The sequence below is a fragment of the Magnolia sinica genome, chromosome 12, assembly GCF_029962835.1.
Source record: "Magnolia sinica isolate HGM2019 chromosome 12, MsV1, whole genome shotgun sequence".
Classification (NCBI taxonomy): domain Eukaryota; kingdom Viridiplantae; phylum Streptophyta; class Magnoliopsida; order Magnoliales; family Magnoliaceae; genus Magnolia; species Magnolia sinica.
Window position 1 is genome coordinate 14029764 of NC_080584.1, and position 23059 is coordinate 14052822.

The 23059-nt window shown below is 41.5% G+C and overlaps 1 long non-coding RNA gene and 1 other non-coding gene across 3 annotated transcripts; both read right to left on the minus strand.

The window, feature by feature from the left end:
* Positions 1-467: 467 nt before the first annotated feature.
* LOC131222180 (small nucleolar RNA R71) lies at positions 468-574 on the minus strand. Its single transcript, XR_009159887.1, has one exon. It is a non-coding gene; the product is annotated as a small nucleolar RNA R71 (small nucleolar RNA).
* Positions 575-14324: 13750 nt separating this feature from the next.
* Positions 14325-17816, minus strand: LOC131220959 (uncharacterized). 2 transcript variants are annotated; one of them, XR_009158926.1, is made up of 4 exons: positions 17603-17816; positions 16605-16691; positions 14980-15102; positions 14325-14895 (listed from the first exon to the last, which is right to left on the minus strand). It is a non-coding gene; the product is annotated as an uncharacterized LOC131220959 (long non-coding RNA). The 2 variants fall into 2 exon arrangements; XR_009158927.1 differs by having other exon boundaries at positions 16605-16746.
* Between the last annotated feature and the right edge of the window lie 5243 nt (positions 17817-23059).

A 23059-nucleotide genomic window follows, 5' to 3' on the forward strand; every position in this document is an offset into this window, starting at 1 on the left:
GCTCGAAATCCCCTGAGTTAATGGAGGATATGGCTGGAAATCAACTTCTTCCACCCCAACCTAGGGTAGAAGATCTCCAGGATGAGAATGAGGTGCATCAAGCACCCCCGCCTCGCACCTTACGAGATTACTTACAACCGGCGGGGGTGAGTACGCCCTCATGCATGGTTTTTCCTGAGAATGAAAGACACATGAATATCAAGCCAGGGGTGATTCAACTCCTCACTAAATTTCATGGGCTTGAGTCAGAGAATCCTTACTTACATTTAAAAGAATTTGACGAGATCATAGCTACCTTATACTTTCTTAACGTGTCTGATGACACGGTCAGGTTGAAACTCTTTCCCTTTTCTTTGAAAGAGAAAGCCAAGACGTGGTTACATTCACTACGTCCTCGATCAATTGGCAGATGGAATGACATGACAAGGGAGTTCATTAAGAAGTTTTTCCCATACCATAAGACGAACACCCTAAGAAAGTCGATCATGAACTTCGCCCAAGGGGAAGATGAAACATTCTTCCAATGTTGGGAGCGGTTCAAAGATCTTGTCAGTTCATGCCCACAACATGGTTTTGAAACGTGGCGCATCACGAACTTTTTCTATGATGGACTGACATCTCCCATGCCCCAATTAGTCGAGACGATGTGTAATGGGGAGTTTATGAATAAAGGAGTCGATGAAGTGTGGGATTACTTTGATAAACTTGCTGAGAACACACAAACATGGGACATCTCTCCTAGACCTAGTACTACGTCTAGGCCGACTCATTCCAAGGAAAGGGGTGGAATGTATCTCCTGAGAGAAGACGTTAATATTAATGCTAAGGTAGCTAATCTCACTAGGAAACTCGAGGCCATGGAATTTAAGAAGGATAAGGCTAAGGAAATTATTTGTAGCATCTGTGGTTGCAACATTCATACTACTGAAAACTGTCCAACTATCTCTACCTTTCAAGAGGTATTAAATGAGCAATCCAATGCTGTAAGCAATTACCAAAGACCTTTCAGTGGGCCCACCTCTAACACATACAATCCTGGCTGGAGAAATCATCCCAACTTCAGTTGGAGGAATGGACAAACCGCTACACCTCAAGGTTACCTAAATCAAAATCCAACTCAAGAGAAACCTCAAGAGGATTCGGTTCTGAAACATTTTTAAAAGCAAGAGCTTTTCAATTAGGGTATGCTACAGGCCTTCCAAGACCTAACAAAAGCAATACAGGGACTTAAGGTTGAACATACGATTGGGAACAAGGGGAGCTTCCCAGCTCAACCTCTTCCCAATCCTAAACCGCAATATGAAGTTAGTGACCCAAGCTCTTCAAATCAGATGGAGCAAGCTAAATCCATCACCACTCTTAGGAGTGGAAAGATCATTGACAAAACCATTCCAGTTAGGGCTGAAAAGCCTAAGGACCCGGAAGTGGATAAAAAAGATGGATCTAGCCATGCCCCACCAGAGTTAGAACCAGAACCTCAAGGAAAGCCGGTTACTCCATTTCCCCAACGGTTGGTTGCACCAAAATCGCTCTCTAACTCTCAGGATATTCTAGAGGTGTTGAAACAAGTGAAGGTCAACATTCCACTACTTGATGCCGTGAAACAAATACCTTCATATGCCAAATTCCTGAATGACTTATGTACAACCAAAAGACAGCAAAATATTCAAAAGAAAATCTTCCTGACTGAGAAAGTGAGTGCCATCCTAAAGTAAGATGTGCCGCAAAAATTCAAAGACCCCGGTAGCCCATCCATATCATGTGTAATTGGGGACCATCGAATTGATCACGCACTTCTTGACTTAGGAGCGAGCGTTAATCTTATTCCCTACTCGGTATATAAACAGTTGGGGTTAGGTGAATTAAAACCCACCTTAACCACACTACAACTTGCTGATCGTTCTGTTTGTATACCAAGAGGGATAATTGAGGATGTGTTGGTCCAGGTTGATCGATTTTACTACCCAGTTGATTTCATCATCCTGGATACCGAACGCATCGGTAACACAAGCACTCAGATTCCCATCATTCTTGGTCGCCCATTCCTTGCCACTTCAAACACAATTATCAATTGCAGGAATGGTGTCATGAGTATGTCTTTCAGGAATATGACATTAGAAATGAATATCTTTTTCAAACACGGCCAGACGGATAGAGGAAGATGACGATATCTACGATATTAACATGATCGATACTTTCGTGGATGACAGGACACCCCTTACCTTATCCTCTGATCCTCTAGAGACGTGTCTGGCCCACTCCCATGAGTTCAATGATGACATAATTAGAGAGACGTGTGTCATGCTTGATGTGGTACCGGTACTTGAAGTTAACCGGTGGAGGTCACAATTTGAAGAGTTATCCCAAACTGATGAAGTGCCTCTACCGTCTAACCTCAAGCCACCGAAGCTTGACTTAAAACCTTTGCCCTCTGATTTAAAATATGCATACTTAGGTCAAGATGAGACATACCCGGTGGTGATTTCTGTCCACCTTGAGAAAGAACAAGAGAGTATGCTCATATCTACTTTCCTGGAGCATAAGGGAGCCCTTGGATGGACAATCGCGGACCTCAAGGGAATCGACCCCTCGATTTGTACTCACCGCATATATCTTGAGGATAATGCGAAGACCGCTCGGCAACCACAACGTAGACTAAATCCAAACATGAAGGAAGTGGTTAAGGCCGAGGTTCTTAAACTATTGGATGTGGGTATCATATACCCTATATCTGATAGTCAATGGGTGAGTCTAACTCAGGTGGTTCCTAAGAAGTCCGGGATCACCATCGTAGCCAATGCTAATAATGAACTCGTGCCGACTAGAGTCACTACTGGTTGGAGGATGTACAATGACTACTGAAAATTAAATACCGTCACGAGGAAAGACCACTTTCCTTTGCCCTTCATTGATCAGATCTTGGAAAGGTTAGCTGGTCATTCCTATTACAGTTTCCTTGACGGGTATTCGGGCTACAACCAGATAGAGATCGCCCCTGAAGATCAAGAAAAGACTACGTTTACATGTCCCTACGACACCTTTGCTTACCGAAGGATGCCGTTTGGATTATGTAATGCTCCTGCCACCTTCCAGCGATGTATGAGCATATTTTCTGACATGGTGGGGCAATATTTAGAGGTCTTCATGGACGATTTCTCTGTCTTTGGTCCATCTTTCAGCGAGTGCTTGGAAAGTCTTAAATGCGTGCTGAAGAGATGTGAAGAAAAGAACTTGGTACTTAATTGGGAGAAGTACTATTTCATGGTTCAGAAGGGAATTGTCCTTGGACACATTATTTCATCCAAAGGAATCGAGATGGATAAGGCAAAGATTGATCTTATCTCTAACCTACCTCCACCCAAGAACATAAGGGACGTGCGATCCTTCCTAGGACACGCCGGGTTTTACAGAAGATTCATAAAGGACTTTAGTCCCATCTCTCGTCCTCTATGTAATCTACTTCAAAAGGATGCACCATACGAGTGGACTGAACCATGTCAGGAAGCTTTCACTAAGCTTAAGGGCATATTGACTAGTGCACCCATCATACAGCCACCTGACTGGAGCATTCCTTTTGAACTTATGTGCGACGCGTCTGATTATGCTCTTGGGGCAGTTCTAGGCCAGAGAAAAGATAAGAAACCTTACGTTATTCATTATGCAAGTAAGACTCTAAATCCTGCCCAAGTGAACTACTCGACTACGGAAAAGGAACTCTTAGCCGTAGTGTTCGCCTTGGACAAATTTAGGTCCTACTTGATTGGATCCAAGATCATTATTTACACTGATCACATAGCGCTTAAGTATCTTCTGTCTAAGAATGATGCTAAGCCCCGCCTGATACGATGGATCCTCCTACTCCAGGAATTTGACCTAGAGATAAAAGATAAAAAGGGAGTAGAGAACGTAGTGGCTGACCATCTTTCTCGCCTTAATCCCTCTGATTCCCTTGAAACAACACATATCAATGACATGTTCCTCGATGAACAATTGTTCAGAGTCTCCCATTCACCTTAGTTCGCTGATATTGCTAATTATCTTGCCACAGGTTCCATACCGACACATTGGACTGCGCAAGATAAGAAGAAATTTTTCACCAAGGTATGTAACTTTTTCTGGGATGATCCGTATTTGTTTAAATATTGCCCAGACCAAATCTTGAGGAGATGTGTGCCAGACGATGAGCATCAAAGTATCATCTCCTTTTGTCACTCACAGACCTGTGGTGGTCACTTTTCTGCTAAAAAGACCACGGCCAAGATTTTACAGTGTGGCTTTTACTGGCCCACTATGTTCAGGGACACTCACGAGTTTTGCAAAGCTTGTGAGCGTTGTCAAAAATTGGGAGCGTTGTCCCGTCGAAATATGATGCCTTTGAACCCCATTCTTATTATCGAGGCATTTGATTGCTAGGGCATCGATTTCATGGGGCCATTCCCCCAATCTTTTGAGAATTTATATATTTTGCTTGCCGTTGACTATGTCACTAAATGGGTCGAAGCAATTCCATGTCGAACTAATGACCATCGCACGGTCATTAAATTCTTGAAAGAAAACATCCTTTCCCAATTTGGAACGCCTCGAGCTATCATTAGTGATGGGGGCTCACACTTTCGTAATAGACCATTTGAGAGTTTAATGAAGAAATACGGTATCTCTCATAAGGTGAGCACCCCATACCACCCACAGACAAGCGGACAAGTTGAGATTTCCAATAGGGAGATCAAACACATTTTGTAAAAAACGGTTAACCCTGACCGTAAGGATTGGTGAATTCGATTGACCGATGCTTTATGGGCGTACCGTACTGCTTTTAAAACCCCTATTGGAATGTCTCCCTTTAGACTTGTCTATGGGAAAGCTTGCCACTTGCTTGTGGAGTTGGAACATAGAGCCTACTGGGCGATCAAAAGTTTGAATTTCAATTTGGACAACGCTGGCTCGCTACGCAAACTTCAGTTAAATGAACTCGAAGAAATCCGGAACAACGCTTATGAGAACTCGAGAATTTGTAAGGACAAGATGAAGGCGTTTCATGACCAACATATTTTACGAAAATCATTCACGCCAGGCCAGAAAGTCCTCTTGTATAACTCTCGATTACATCTCTCTCCGGGTAAGCTTCGATCTCGTTGGACCGGCCCTTTTACTGTTATCACTGCTTACTCTCATGGGGCCGTCGAGATAAGAGATCCGGACAATAAAAAGGAGTTTAAAGTAAATGGACATCGCTTAAAGCCATTTGTCGAGAAATTTGATTCAGAGGACATGTCCATACCTCTGACTGATCCTATTTACCAGGATTGATCTCCTAGTCTGATGGAGGTATAGGTAGGTTTCCTGTTTTCATAGGAATAGGATAGTTTCCTTTATTCTGTTTTAGGATAGATGGTGAACTTCGCGCTCCTGGGAGCCAATTCAGCTTTTCTTTCTGTTTCATTTTCCTAGTTAGTTAGTTCAATGTTTGTGGGTAACATTACTGCAAACCCTCACGAGACTACAACTCGTCCACTAGGGGCAACCTAGGGGTTTAAAGGCTTCTTGCATACGCTAAATGCAATCGAGAGTACCTACGAAAGTGGTGTAGGTAGGATTTCATTTTTGTTATTTTTATTTTACTTCTGTTGATTTCTCTCTTGTGCTAACTCGCTTTTACGTTGATATTTTTGAGAAAGCCTCTTGATTCTCCATCCAGGTACTATCTTTCCATCACTCCTCTTATATTTTTGTTGTCCCATGTGCATTGCATGCTTTTTTTTTTTTACATTGAGGACAATGTAGATTTTAGGTTGGGGGTGGGAGATTAGGTTTCCTAATCAGCATTTTCTTGGTCTTGAGCAAAAATTGTGAAATTTTTTTAATTTTTCTGGACTTTCTTGTGAATTCGAAGGGATTTTGACGGCCATCTAGGGCACTTAGAATTTCAAGATATGTGATGTTGGTAATTTAAGACGCTTGGATTCAGTATCTGTTGGATTTCATAGTTAAGTTTGAATTGTTAATCCAAAATTAAAAGTTGTAAACATTGATTGAGTTATGATCTCACATGTCACATCTCGCTTTCACGTTAAGGTTTCAGTTTGATATTGAAGGATTTACTCGGTACTCACTAAGCTTGAAAGGAACCAACCTGAGAAATTGAAAGGATTGGGCGAATGGTCTATACCATAGGTTTGCTCCCTATAGGTGTAGATTTAATTCCCTATAAATGATATGTGAAAAATTTGGGTCTACAGTCTTCATCATAGGTTTGCTCCCTGTAGGTGAGGATTTGATTCCCCTTCTTGGTGTCACTTTTAATGGAAAAATCAAAAGCTGAAGGAATGAAAAGATGATCTGTGAGGCAAGTTTTGGTTATCATGAATCTTTTTATTGGTTACCAGTGATATCCTGAAATAGAGAAGTGAATTTTACTGATGATAAGCTAAGATTATACTCTATGCTCATAAATCTCAATGATTAGAATTTTTTCTAATTAATGGAATAATACTTTGAACTTGATTAGAAAGTTTACCGTGCGCTTGAGTCTAGGAGAAAGTAATATCCAACATTCTTGAATCTGGGAATTCTTATATCTGGATTATTCTACGAAAATCATTCGAGTTTATAGAAATTGTTCTGTAATTCTCAACTTACTTTTCGCATATTTTGCTCGAGACTAGCAAAATGCTGGTTGGGGGTTGTGTTGAGGGTCAAATATTGCATATTAGACCCAGTTATTGCATGGATTTACAATCATTGATACCGTTTAATAGCCTGATTTAATCGTATTTGTGATGCAGAGTGTATTTACAAGCATGAACTGAAAAAGGGTGCTTAAACCATGGATTTGACGCTCTGATGACACCCAAGGCAAGGGACGGACTCCAGGGGACCAAGATCGATGGAATTACACACCAGGGATCCGAGGAAATCAAGTTATTCACGTTAAAGAGGCCCGAAATTGGTGAAAAATGCAAGATCACATAGTTCTCACCATCTGATTGGATTAAAACTTCATACATGGCCTGAGGGCCATAAATTAACCGTACATATCAAATTTCAGCCCTCGGATCACTATGGAAGTGCCCCAACTGACAGATCAGCCCATAAACCGTTGATTCTGGGCCCACCTGATATCTGGAACTATCTCAACTTTGGTCTCGGCGGTTTAAATAAGATGAGGAAACAAATGGATGGATCAGATCTTGCATATACATTACAGTGGGCCCCGTATATACAGCGTGTACATAAGGTACACAACTGCCGCGAGCCGCACCGAATCCACGTAAAGCGGGTCAGCGCTGCTGACCCACGTCTCCTTCTCAAATACGGCAACTACCGTTTCACGTTAAAACGGACGGACGCTGTCCGTTTTTACGGATGCTAGTGGGCCCCACAGAGCATACGTACGGACAATCCAAACCGTCCATCGTGTAGAGGGCCTCGACTACTATAAAATCTTGCTGAACTTTTGGACCCATGCAAGCACACGTGCGCGATACAGAGGCCACAAACAGGTGGTCCTGCGACATTCAAAACAATTTTTGAGGTGATTTCTTCTCTGGGCCGCGTCAATGGACGTTCAAAACCACCCATTGTTGACTGAAATTTCATCCTGAATCTAATGGACGGGGTGGATTTCCCTGAAAATACCTCTGTGGGGCCCACCGATCACGTCAGCGCCGGACGTGCGAAAGGTTACGCACGTCCGCGAAATCAAATTTTCCAGGCAGTTGTGGCCCACCATCTTTGATCATATGACAGATCTGAACCGTCCATCGTGTAGGCCAGCCAAAAATACTACCAAGAGACGCTGATTTTATAGAAATAATGCAAGAAACGCGAGAGTTATGAAGCCCCGAACTTGGCTGCGAAAAGGCTTTCGCTGCGCGTGCGATAGCTTCCCAAATTCGATTTCCACCACTCCAAAAGTTATAAAAAGAGTTCCAAATGTGGAGAAGAGGGTATGCTTGAATAGGAGACGTCAGATAGAGAAAGAGAGGCGGAGAGAGAAGTGTTTGGAATTTTTATGTATTTTTTCTTTATTTTTCTTCTTTTTTCTATGATTATGTTAGGCTAAATCCCTTAGCTAGGGCTAAGAGGTGAAGCTTATGGCGTGATGGGAGCTTCTACAGGTTTGATTTGAACTGAACTGATTGACTTTGTTTTGATTTAAGAAATTCTTTTAGTCATTAATGGTTTGTTGTGATTTAAATTACAGTAGATCTGTGATGGCTTGAATAATTCCTTTCCTTTTATTTTGATGTTCAGAAACCTTGTTATTCGCCATCGTCTCATAGACATGGGTGGATGATGGGATCCTTCCTAACACTCATACATCTTTTGGTTGGTTATGGATTGGTTTAAGTTCTGTTGTTTACCTTGTCTCTTAGGCATGGATTTGTGATGGAATCATACCTAATTCATCTTTTGAAAACTATATCAAGTAAGTTCAGTATAATATCCATGAAGCAGGCATAAGATCTCCCTGATCTCTACAAGTGGATCCTCTGAATCCCTAGTTCACTTTCTCTGAATTCTTTAAGTTTAAATTAATATTTCACCATTATTCCTCAAATCACAATTGGTTTAAATTTCATCTTAGCCTAGTTCTAGATCTGGTTATTTTCAGATAACGTACAGGTTTCAGTCCCTGTGGATTCGACCTCGGTCTTACCGAGTTTATTACTACATCACAACCCTGCACTTGGGGTGTGAACAAGTAACTTGATGCCGTCTTTCTCCCGTGGTCAAAGGGAGGGAGATGACTCCTTCAGAGATCACTCTTTCTCCGGCAAAGCCGTGCAAGGGAGTCTTCATAGGTCTGAGGCGTGACCTTGAAATTTTCATTCTTTCGAAGGCCTCCGAGTAGATAATGTCATCTGAACTCCCAGTGTCGACCAGGATGCGGTACACCTTATGATTGGCTATGACCATAGTTACCACTAAGGCATCATCATGCGGATGTTGAATTCCGCACGCATTATCTTCTGTGAAGGTCAGATTGCAAGGGCTGACTCGAAGCTCTTTCCTTGGCCTCTCGGCCATGTGGACATAGTGCTCTGGATCAGATTTTTAGAAATGGGCTTTACTAGCCCTGTTCGAGTCCCCTCCACCGGATGAACCACAAAAAATGGTTCGGATCTCAGCCGGTTCTTCTGTAGCCTTGCTTGGCTGCTCAGCCTTCCGAGCTATTCTTAATTTGTTACGCCTCAAACTCGGAAACCGGGCTCACAAAATTTTCGATCGTCAAATCCAGTGCCGACAGCCTCCATAATACCCTATTCTCGGCTCCCGGCGTGCAAACGCCAGATTCCGATCCTGGGATCCTACAAGGAGGATTTTTCAACATACATTTAACTCGTAATAGGCATAAACATAAGTTTTCCCAAATTACAAAGGCAACATCATCATCATATATTCACTAATATAAACATTTAAATATAATGCTGAAAGGAAAATACATATATCGAAATCAAAGCTCCAGAGAACAGCTGCACGCTCCAAACTCAACGCTGCTGTGACCTAATGCCACCTACACGCATATATCGTGCATAAGCTTATAGAAAGCTTAGAGGGTGGTGAAAGTGTGTGCGCAAGATAAGTGCCAGGCACACAAATGCAATGTTATAATCATACAATGTTGAAAATATAGGCAAAATCATGAATCATATGATGTTAGAGTAAGTGAAAATATACTGGTAAGTCCATGAGTCATACAATATTAGAGTATGGAATGCAGATCATAATGAGCCAAATATCAGATGTCAAGTATGTAATACAATATGCAAATCCTAATGAACCACGAATACCATCAACATCATGTAAGCCATATAAATGCAGAAACATAGTAACCCAAAATGATAAATGTTGCTAATGCAATGCAATATACGGTGCGAATGAAATGACTAAGCTGGAGTGAAGTCGGGTTGATAGTACGTAGTATCGCAGGCTATGAGGTCCATCACAAGAGACTTCTCTCCAAACTAGTCCCATACCTAAATTTGAATAGTCAGACTCAATGTGGTAAACCCCTGACCTCAGGTTAGTCATGCACCCCAACCGAAATCCTTGCCATTGCGAAGGTACACAATAATTAGTAGCGCACTACCAGCCCAAGTGGATAGTGAATGAATGGATGAATGAGTATGCAACTTCTACTCAACAAGTCCACGTATTAGTACTGTACATCTCTGGGATCATCACCGGGGTTTAGTACACTCCGAGCTGGCTACCGCCCCAACCGGTCGCGCAGCCCAGCAAGTGGAAAAGACCTCACTACCTGCCTGTCAGTAGTATACCAATGCCTACCCGACTCGTTGATAACTGACCCATTTGGGAGCTGGTCAAACTCATCCTATCTTATAGCCCCCTTACTCTGGTGGATAAGGCCACACCGCCTTCCGACTGACCACAATACAGTGGGAGACGCGGCCTATTGGTATTCGGCATTCGGGCGCTCATGTATCTACTTAGTCTAGACGTTTGGGCATCTCCTGGCCACGAAGGTTTATGGACTTTCACCCATGACATCCAAAGTGCCCAGATGCTAAAACTAAATATTTTTGGTATCCCATCTAGCCATCCACGATATTCCTGTGGAGGCTACGACCCTGATGTCGCTAGGGCACATAGTAATCACAACATACAATGTAAGATGCATGAGTCATACAATCCAGTCATGCATCAATCCTTCGCATACCGTGTGCTCATGTGAGATAATTTCCTCCCATCAGGGAATCTGATAACAACCTGATCAATGACATATGAAATGGTCAACCACATCTCATAATAAACATGCAGATGATGCATATGGGCATGTACATGATGCTATGCTGTCACATACTCATAATCGGTACTGATAATCGGCACCGATAATCGGCCTATACAATCGGCCTCGATAATCGAAATCGACCTCAACAATTAGAATCGGCCTCGATAATCAGAATCGGCCTCGACAATCAGAATCGGTCTCGATAATTGGAATTGGTCTCGACAATCGGAATCGGCCTCGACAATCAGAATCGGCCTCGATAATCGAAATTGGCCTCAATAATCAGCCTGATAATCGGCCTTGACAATTAGAATCGGCCTCGACAATTGGAATTAGTCTCAACAATCAGCCTCGACAATCGGAATCGGCACAAGGCGGGGTCCATAGATGGATGGCTGATGATGGTCCAAGCAATATCAATCGGGCCCGTTCGTTTGGGTTAACCCACTAGAGAATGATGAGAATGAGCTTAACAATGCCTAAGGGAAGATCACAATGTGGACATTTAACCATCATTGCCCATCAATGTAAACATTCAACCAACATTGCTCCCAGGAAGTGGGCCACATAGGGCCAAACGTATAGTGGGCCCATGGCCTCACACAAAGGCCTAATATACATCGCAATGGGCCTCATACAAGGGCTACATACACAACAGGTGGGTCCTGCACATGGGCCTCAGATACATCACACGGGCTACAACCTATGGGCCTCAATTACAATAAGTGGGTCGCATCAATGGGCCTCAGATACATCAAGTGGACTGCATTAATGGGTCTCATATATATTAAATGAGCCATGTATCTGGGCCTTGAATACATTAAGTGGGCGACACATCATGGGCCTAATACATATCACAATGGGCCTTGCCCATAGGCGACGAATACATCACAATGGGCCTTGCCCATGGGCCTCAGATTCAAGTAGGTGGGCCCCATCACATGGTTAAAAAATACCAACAGGTGGGCCCCTTCATATGGGCCTCAAATACACAAAAAGTGGGCCCTGCACGTGGGCCTCAAATACATCACATGGGCCTCACCACACGGGCCTCAAATACATAACAAGTGGGCCCTACACCTGGGCCTCAAATACATCACATGGGCCTCACCACATTGGCCTCAAATACATAACATGTGGGCCTTGCACCTAGGCCTCAAATACATCACATGGGCCTCACCACATAAGCCTCAAATACACAACAAGTAGGCCCTGCACCTGGGCCTCAAATACATCACATGGGCCTCACCACATAGGCCTTAAATACACAACAAGTGGGCCCTGCAACTGGGCCTCAAATACATCATGACATGGCCTAACCACGGGCCTCAAATACATCTCAATGGGGCCACATCACACGGGCCTAAGGGGCAGCCCATGATCCAGAAAATAGATGAGCGGAGTGGATGTGAAACAGATGAAGGACATAGATGTAAAATACATACATCATGGTAGGTCGCATGGGTGGCGGTGTGGTTGCAACGCACACACACTACAAGAAAAGGGGGCTTTAGCCTCGGTTCAAAACTGAGGCTAAAAAGGTAAAAAACTGAGGCTAAAACCTTTAGCCTCAGTTTTGCCTCAGTTATCCAAATCAAGGTTGAAACCCCCGTGGCTAAAGGTTTTAGCCTCAGTTTTAGCAACTAAGGCTAAAATGACTTTTATAGCCGGTTCTTCAAGTGAAGCTAAAATAATCTTTTTAGCTTCAGTTTTCTCGAAATGAGGCTAAATCAAAATTTTAGCCTCCATTATTTCCAACTAAGACTAAATCCAAATTTTAGCCTCAATTGCCTCCAATTGAAGCTAAATTTATTTTTAACCTCAGTTCTCAACAACCGAGGCTAGAGCCTTTAGCCATGAGAATTTCAGCCTTGGTTCTCAACAACCGAGGCTAAATCCAAGCCTCAGTTACAAATTGAGGCTAAAAATGTTTATTTTTTTAAAATATTTATTTAAACTACTAATCCATTCATTTAATCCACTCATGAAACAATCAATCATGAAAGCCACAATACCAACAAAATAATAACAACAGTCTATTTAAAATTTAACTCAATCAAACTATTACACAATATTAGGTTCCACAAATAATACAAAGTCATGGTCTCGCCCGTCATCACCGGTGCCGTCGTGCTTGGCGGACCCTGAGATAACACTGCTCGTCCATCTTCTACTGCTTTTAGGCCAGCGTCATCATTGCCTCCACCAGCATTCTCCATTCGGATTGTGCGTAGCAGGCCCTGTAACCTCAACAGGTAGCTCTGGCCTGCTGGCTTTGTGTGCACGTAGCGTGTGGCCGTCAAAACACTAGCAGAGCGATGCTCAGAGTCAGCGTGAAGGTTGGAGAGGGCGCTGAGATCAAGGTTAGGGAAGACGGAGTAGCGGTAATGGGGGCACTTCACATTCAGCTAGAGCCACTCGTCAATGCATTCCACATGGAAATTGTGTGCACAAGGGAGCCCCCGAACCTACACATGCTCAATCAGGACCCATTCTCAATTTTCTAAAATAAACAAATCTCAAAGTTGTCAAGATTCATGATAAAACATCAACACAAGTTTAATGCTGGCTGCCAACCTGACCGGCTGACACAACCATCCTTCTTTATTCTGTGGCTTGGACTAGCAATGAGAACACAATACCCAGTGCTCTGAACAACTTGACCAAGAGTTGCGACAGCCACTTCACGCTTTATAACAGCAGCTCCAGTAAGTGTAGTCATTGTTCACCACATGGAAATACCCATGCCTGCACCTGAATTTGTTTTCACAAAGAAAGAAATTCGTTTCAAATCACTCCATTTTTCTAGAAAAGGAAACTCTCAAACAAGAAATGAAATACAGTGGAGATATTACATGAGAATGTGTAATGTTTTCAACCAAACAGCTTTCACACCGAAAACCAGATTTGAGTGATCTGCTACTGTCGCCGTAAATGAGAGTCAGGACAGACTGCAGGAACTCACAGAACTCAATTTACATCAATAAACTGATAGTTATATGCGAAAATAGAAACCAGACTTAATCAATAGATTCTTTTATCAAAAGTTACAGAAAAAACTAATAATCAAGCAACCTGGTTGAATTTTAATGAAAAAATTGCAGCACAAATTATGTTTGGTGAAATGAAAAGGTTAACCAAGGTCTGAATGCACACAGATCTCCACTGAAGATCATCAGCACATCAACCCAGAACTCTAGGTGCAGTAAATTTAATTAGACTCGACAAAGCCAAGTTCTTCCAAGCTAGGGGGAGATCATGCAATTGAGGCTTTGTTCCCATCAACATAAAATTCATAGGACTTCTTTTGTTTAGTTATCTGCAACTTCATCTGAAACTGGGAAATATTCTAACTAATTTTAGGGTAGCATATGGCATTCTGGTTGGAATTCTGCTGATGGAACAAGCTTTTGAAACATAACCCCAACAAATTCAACTAAGACCATTTATCTACAAGTAACGGTTCACAGGAAAAGGGAAAACTGACAATTTATAACTATAAAAGACAGAAAGGCAGTGATTTACATACAAGAATCCAACAGCAATTTGGTTCTCATAGTTCAAACCATCTGAATTTAAGAAAAAATAAAATAAAATTATATCATAGCAATGCTGAAAATGATATAATTAGTAAAGGGTATCAATCCAAAAATTATAATTAAAGAGAGAGAGGAGAAAATGCAGAAGATTGACAGAGAGATAGCACACTCTTTTATTCTGCGCTGAAGATTTTGGAAGATCTGGTGGTCACTGTGCCTCTTCTTGAAGCTCCTAAAGGAAAATCATAAGAGCCTCAAGTTTCCAAATTCAAAATGAACCAGGAGAACTTCGAAGTAGAATTAATGGAGAAGTGCCTCTTCCGTAGGCAATCTAAACTCATTTGATTTGTCTTTACTATTGAGCTGCAATTCTACCTCTGTATCCTTTAGTTCTCTTGCCTTTTCCTTATCAATTGCTCTAGGATATCTGATCCATTTGAATACAAGTCAGAACCCGAATCTGAATCTTTCTCTACAACGTGAAAGAAAAACCCATAAGAAACAAATTCAAGGAGATATTATACAATTCCACTGGAATAACCAACAAAAATCTGGATAACTGAAGCACCAGCTTGATTTGCAACTGCTGCTTGTGAAAAGCTGCACAAGCATGATGGAGATTATCAAAGAGTCACACAATACAGTTAAGAAAAAAGAAGAAGTTGAAAACGAGAACCAACATACCGTTTCACCATCATCACGAGTCGTTCCAGTTGAATTGATGTAAAGATAAATTGGCTGGTTTGGATCCATCCATTGCAAGTAAAGCAGTTCTGCTATCATGAACTCTATGACACCTAGCACTAACTAATCAATGCAAATGGCTAATTATTAGTGTGTATTTTGCCATTAGATAAGACATGAGAGTCTACCAATAACAAATTGTATGTGTAACAATATATAGGGAGACTAACAACATAAGAAGTGATAGGAAACAGTTTTGTCAGTTGATCCAACTGATGTATTCTGATGAAGCATGCGAATATTTGTTTCCTTCAAAAGCATGATAGATATCTGGATGAGCATCCAAATGAAGAATATCCACAGGTCCCCCAAACATATTATTGCTACAATTAGAAAAAGTATCAAGCCCAACACCTAAAAAATAGAACCATTTAATCAAACATCAGTTTGTAATACTTCTACGACAAACAAATCACACTCTACTAGATTACCAAATGGGACTTTCAGAGAGAGAGAGAGAGAGAGAGAGAGAGAGAGAGAGAGCTATTTTCAGACCTGAAACATCGATCTGCATGCTAGGCTGTTTATTAACATTTTTGTTATCCAAGTGCTTGACTAATATAGACAAGAATATAGAATGTATGCTGGGCTGTTTATTAACATTTTTGTTATCCAAGTGCTTGAATAATATAGACAAGAATATAGAAGGGTAGAAGCCCACAATGGCTTTTATTTTAGGCAATGCTTGGTAGAGCTAAAACTAAATTACAGTTGTTGAATTACATTGTCGACAAATGCTGTTATCACAGATGTTGAGTAGGCCGTGGATATTGAATTACATTGTTGACAAATGCTGTTAATAGGACACTATTCATCACATACACGATGGAGCAAGTCAGTGATCTGACTGCGCAGAACTTGAGAGTGATGTTCCCGACCTGGAATTTACAGATTCCTTGATGCTTCAGGTCCTAAACTAATCTTAAGAATAGCATTGCCAAGCGCATCAGTGTATAATTCCAGTATGTAATGGGTGTGGGCATCAATCATGTCTGTGATCTGATTTTGATTCGATAGTTTGCATCTAGTGTTGAATCATTCTTCACAATGCTAAGACTGCCAGCGAAGAGCATTCTTAGGGGTAGACACTTGGCCAGTTTTGCTAAGAAAACCTTCTATCCTCTTTGAAATTCACATTCGAGAACCTCAATTGAGAAAGTTTCAAGAATGAAACTTAACCATGGTGCATTCATGCAGAACTTGAGTGCCGAAATGAACAACTATCAGACTCTAAATAGTGATAATGACAGAAAAAAGAAAGATAAAATAAAAGATAAAAGAGTTCACATCACACTTATTGAGTGTATCACGGATTTGGACTTGCATTAATTTCATCATTGAAATGGCAATAAAGTGTTAACCACAAATTTCAGATGTAGACACATTTCATCAAGCACTTATGTGCTGACATCCAACCAAAAGTCCAAAACCATATATCGGTAAAGAAATCATAGTTATCTATGCATACAACCAAAAACAAGAAGCATGACAGTTTCAAGCTTGTCAGACAATGATAGACAAAGATGAGGAGAATAAGAATAAGCAAGATAGAACAAGCCAATTACCTGCTGAATATGAGCTCTTTTTTGAAATATTTGATCTTCGTATACAAAAACTGACTGAGCAAAATGCTCTACCCTCTCCAATATTACCTGGACATGTTGAATTCCCTAGCATTAGGAAGTGTGAGTTGTAGGTGTAACCAACCTGCAATTAAGGATATGGCAAAAAGAATAATAGAAAAAGAGCTCCAATATAAAGATCTGTCATTTAAGCAGTCTACTTTGAGTGTATGTAAGCCACATGTATAATTTCTTTGTGCTTGTGTATCAAGCATCACACACAACTAGAGTATTAAAAATCCCCTTTGGGTGAAGATTCACCATGATTCTTCTAAATGATGCAAAACTAACATCTAAATCTCAGCAAATCAGAACATACTAAATCTCAAAATGTATTTCAAATGCATGATATTACATAAATCAAAGATAAATCTCTAAAAATTGGAAAAAAGCTCACTGTCTTTTGAGGATCTAATGATAGAAGAGAGAGAGAGAGAGAGAGAGAGAGAGAGAGAGAGAGAGAGAGAGAGAGAGAGAGAGAGAGAGAGATGGTAGATTTGACGAAGACGAGAGAAATATTGGAGAAGACAGAGAGAAGAGCTAGTCTTCGGTTCAGTGAGGAGCTGCAATGGGTGTATATGCCCCTTGTTTATCTAGCCTGCACGGAAATCGGCAATGGAGGAGCAGATTTCGCAGCAGAGAACAAGGTTTTGCTCTCAGATTGAACACCAAACCCTAATTGCTGATATTGCAATGCAAAAACTGTTCAAATCCAGCAAATGAGCTAGAAACGACAGGATTTTCCACTTCCTGAGCAAGATTTCAGTGAAATCAGCCCCAAAAAAAAAAAAACTCCTCAGATCGAACCAAAAATTGCGGAAATTGGATTTTGAATGGCCAAATGGGGAAAACGCACGAAAATGAGAGATTTCTGCCCCGATTTCTGATTTTCGAGAGGATTTCAGTTGAGAAATCAGTAGAAAAAAAGAAAGAACGAGTACCTCAAATCGGCGAAGAGATTGCTGGTGTGGAGGACAGAATTGACATTTTTAGGCATTGTAAAGGATCGAATTGCAGAAGTTAAACGCGATTTCGATCTATTTTCCATTCAGAGCTTGGGGGTTTTGACAGATAGAATTGTAGAAGTAAAACGCGATTTCACTCTGTTTTCCTTTCGGAGCTTAGGGAATTTGAGAGAGAGCTCTGCTTCGAGCTTCCAAATTCCAAAATGAATAAGCCCAAAATGAGATTTGGATCTATTCCATTTTTGGGTTCCTTCACTAAAATTAATTCTTAACTTTATCAATTTTATAAAAATTCTCAGAAAGAAAAGAAAAAAATAATCAAGATTCTTAATTTTCTTTTTTAATTCTAAATTTTTTCAAGATTATAAATTTGTTGAAATTTATCAAAAATAAAAATAAAAATTCTCAGTTTTTTCAAAATTATCAAAAAAAAAAATAATCAATTCTTAATAGTTTTAGAGATTCTTAATTTTTTTCAAAATTTTCAATTATTTGAAATTTCTCAATTTTTTTCAAGATTCTCAAATTCAAAATTCTTTTTTTTTTCAAAAATTTCAAAAATTCTCAATTTTTTAAAAAATCATACTTTTTCATAATTATAATTTTTTTATTCTTAATTTTTCAAAAATAATAATTCTTAATTTTTTTAAAAGTTCTCAAAATTTTTAAAAATTCTTAGTTCTTAGAAAATTCAAAATTCAAATCTCTTCAAAACTCTCAATTTAAAAAAAAAAAAAAAAAAAAATTCTCAATTTTTTCACAATTGTCTCAATTTTTTTCTTCAAAATTCTCAATTTTTTCATAATGTCGAAAATTTTAAAATTTATTAATTCTTTCAGGATTCTCAAATTTTTTTTTCAATATTCTTAAATGTAGGGTTTTAGCCTTGGTTCCTATGCAACTGAGGCCAAAAAGTAAACTTTTGGCCTTGGTTCCTATGCAACTGAGGCTAAAAAGTAGACTTGTGGCCTCGATTTCTATGCAACTGAGGTTAAAAAGTAAACTTTTGGTGTTACTCAAATTGAGAAATCCACTGGCTTGGATTTCACAATTGGTGAGCATTCGTGATTTCATGAAGCTACACGTGAAAAGTGCAAGCCATTTTATAAACATATGAGATCTCTCACACGTATCATGTTAGCCCGTGTGGTGCATTTGTATTCATGGACACTTGATTGTTGAAGTGGGACCATTGGATATTTTCATTTTAACCATCCAATAAATGTCCGCCGATCTAGTCAAATAACCAAATATCACCATACACCAATTAATTTGAATTACAAGCATGCCATTTATACAATTTCTAAGTGCCTGCGTAACATCCATCACATTCTGCCAGAGGCTAAAAGGTAGACTTTTCCCCTCGGTTCCTATGCAATTGAGGCTAAAAGGTAGACTTTTCGCCTCGGTTCCTATGCAACTGAGGCTAAAAAATAGACTTTTCGCCTTGGTTCCGATGCAACTGAGGCTAAAAGATAGACTTTTTGCCTTGGTTCCTATGTAACAGAAGCTAAAAGGTAGACTTTTCGCCTCAGTTCCTATGCAACTGAGGCGAAAGATGAACTTTTAGCCTCAGTTCCTTAGCAACCGAGGCTAAAAGACACATTTAGCCTCCATTTTTTCAACTGAGGCTAAAAAATTGTGGCTAAAAGCCTATTTTCTTGTAGTGACAGCAGGTGGGGTCCACGTCAGTGTGGATGGTGGAAATAGAATACTTACATCATGTGGCCCCACCTTGCACCTCTCCAGAAATGGACGGTGCATATAAAACACATACATCAAAGTGGTTTCCACGTGTGGGGCCCATGCTGCTGGGCATCAGGGATAAAACACTTACATCACGGTGGATACCAGGCCAGCACGGATGGAACACCTACATTATGATAGGGTCCACGTCCAGTAGGCTAAATGGACGGCTGGGGTATAATACACATATATCAATGATAGGTGTTCAATCTCCACTATTTTCTGTAGTGGTCCACCTGATAGACAGCATGGATATAGAATAAATACATCAATGGTGGGTCCCACATAGTACACTAATGATGATCAACACCATCCAAATATTGTCCAGCACCGTCCAGATGGTCTGGACGGTGTGGATGAAATAAATACATCACTGTGGTCCCCACGTGTGACCCACAACATATACATGTACATATGTATTATAATATATATGTAATATTATCATTATATCTGATCCAGCGTCCAGCGCTAGACGAGCGGCCTGGATATAAAACATATACATCACGTGGGGCCCCTTTTGAATGGACGGTGTAGACCAGCACATGCATCAATACAGGGCCCCACAGCCGCTAGACGGCGTTGAAGAAACACATATCATGGTGGGGCTTGCTGCTAGGTCCCACAGACCCTAGCCTTTCTCTCAGCAGCTAGATTCTGCTTGCTGCAGCGTCCTTTGGACACTGGCAGTAGCAGCGTCTGGCCCTTTTTCTGGAGATTTTTCGTAGGTGGGGCATCCGGAGGATCCACTCCATTGATTGGTTTCTCTGGCTTGTGATGGGTCTAACAAGCCCTATATTCAACATTTTTTTGACGCACAACAACATCACGGTGAGCCTCAATAGTTATTCACTATTAAAATAAAAGCTTTGATGGTGTGGCCTACCGGAGATTTGGATTGGCTCATTTTTTTTTGGCTCAATGCCTAAAATAAGCTGGGAAATGGGATGGACGGTGTGGATCAGACACATACATCAAGGTGGGATCCACGTGATCAGAACTAACAACCTTAATGCATCAGCTATATAGCTGTGTGGTAGACAAGCCAATCTACTTCCACAATCAAGGTGGGTCCACACGTGTGACCCACCTCATCTTGGATTAAGATGGTATTTGTGTTTTCCTTTCGTTTAGGGACACTGGACGTCCAACAGACGGGCGGCCCTAGACAGGGCACGCCATCAAGGTGGGTCCCACGGTTAGATGGCATTGATATAACACAGGTTGGGGGGCCACACGTACACACATCAGGTGGGCCACTCACCTCATCATCATCATCATCATCATACAAAAAAAAAAAGAAAAGAAAAGAGAGAGATCGAATGGTGATGGAGGGACCCGCCACTATGGGCCCCTCAAGGTGATACAAACCATACATCAAATGGGTCCCACCATATGTGGGCCCTTAAATAATCAAAATCACATAAATCAAACCTTAGAAAACACCTACCGGTAGATCTTCTCGGACTTCTTCTTCCATCAACGCATGCTAGAGCTTCAAGGGGACAATTTCAACGGTTGAGATGGGTCATGGAGGGTGGGATTGGGTGGTAGGAAGGTAGGCCACACAAGCTCTCTCCCATAGAGCTAGCTTGGACGTTGGATTGCTCTCATGGAGCTTGGGAGAAAAATGAGAGAGAGGTGAGAGAGAGAGGTGATGTGAGTGATAAGGGATGGATGGAATGGTTGTTGTAAGGAAGGGAATGGAAAGGTATGGGTTTAGTTGAATTTTGGGTAAAAGAGGAATGGGTGGGGAGAGAGAGTTGACTTGTGAGGGGTGAGGTGGCATGGGGCATGGGTGGTGTACTTGACTTATGAAATGATGTGTACTTGATTAATTGATGTGACGGTTTGTAGAGATTCTCTTAGAATTCGCAACACGTGACATTTTCCTCGAACTGAATGCGGGCCCACATTTCCTGGCCCGAGTATCGCCTTAGCGCGTGAGACCCGACATCGGAACCCGCGGCGACAGCGCGGTCGCTAGGGTATAAGTATCGGGTTGAGCGAACTCTGAAATACGGGATATAACTCAGGATCGTGCGCAATTGCCAATTACAAATTGCGAGTCGCTGAAATTCGATCAGGATGACCGCGAAAGCATACAGAATAGTACAAGCTAGGATACACGTCTTACATCTTTCCTCCTTGGTGTATCAGCATAGATGACCCTTACAGATGAGGGTTTCGATTTCATCTTTGAGATCCACACAATCACTTGTGTTGTGGTCGTGATCACGATGGAACCGATAGTACTTGTACTTGTCTCGATGATCTAGGTTGGCCTTCATACAAACTGGCCAATTCAGGAGTTTTTGGCCTCTGATGTTCAGCAGTATTTGTTCTGTAGATGTGTTAAGGGGAGTGTAGGAACGAAATCTACCCTCAGGTTTCCTACTCGGACCAGTCGTCTGAATTCTTGGTGGACGACTAGGGTTCTTCGTTCCTCTGCCTCTTTCCTTTGGTTGCCGGTTCTGTTGCTTGAATGCTTTTGCAGGAGTTGGAGAACTCCTTGGCATTGGTATATTTTTGAGATCTAGTGACGAACTCGGCCAACGTTTTCGGCGGATTCTTTCCAATGGAGAACGTAAACTTTCCTTCTTTCAGACCGTTGAACATGGTGGGGAGTGCTATTTTATCATCGTAATCCTCCTCCTGCAATGCTTCTTCATTGAAGCAAGTGATAAAGTCTTTCAACGACTCTTTAGGCCCTTGCTTGATAGTGAACAAATGAGTAGTCGGCTTCCGACTCTTCTTACCACTTATAAACTGGGTAAGGAATAATCTTCTGAGCTCCGGAAAGGAACTAACAGAATTGGGTTTGAGTTGTCGGTACCAACTCCGATCAGATCCAATGAGCGTGATTGAGAACCCCTTACACATCATCGCGTCCGTTGTTGTTTGGATTTGCATCCACTAGCGATAAGCCTCTACATGCTTGGACGGGTCGCCAAATTCGAAATATTGGATGACAAGAGGTATCTAGAACCTCTCCGCCATTACCTTACTCATTATTGCTGAGGTGAAGGGAGGTTCTGTCTCTTCCATCATTACTTGAACGGCGATAGGAACAGACGAAGGTTGCTGGTTCTGCTGCAGTTTTAGAACCCGATTGCTAAGTTCCGCGAACCACGCCTCTCACAGATCTCTGTTTTCGGCTACCATCTCCATCAGAGCCTCTACCTCAGGGGTTCTTCTTCCCCTTCTTCTCTCCAACTCATGATGGAGATCTGTCGGTGCTATGGCCGAAGTGACCGAAACATACGTCGGAGCTCGAGTCATCGTGTTCTGAATCAGAACTTGATTTTGAGTTGGTGAGGGAATCTGGACTAAAACTGGAATTCAAGCAGACTGATGTTGTGACCCTTCGAGCCTCATACTCCGCGTTGTGGACTCGGCTTCCACTACTGGTCCAATTGCTTCTTGGACGGGAGGTGGCGGTTGCTCTTGTCGCTATTTCATCTAATTAATTTCATCGCATAAGGCTTGGATTTCGCTTTGCATTGCTTGATATTTACTCACCCGACTAAAAGAACGCTGGGATGGCCCCGGAGCCGACTCAGCGTGAAGTAAAGAGGAAGACTGAGTCTGCTCGTTCGGCTCTGGCTCCACAGCTACGGATTTCTTCTTTCATCTAGCCATTTAAACAAAAGATAGGGAACTATTTTTTGTATCAAGTTCCCACAGATG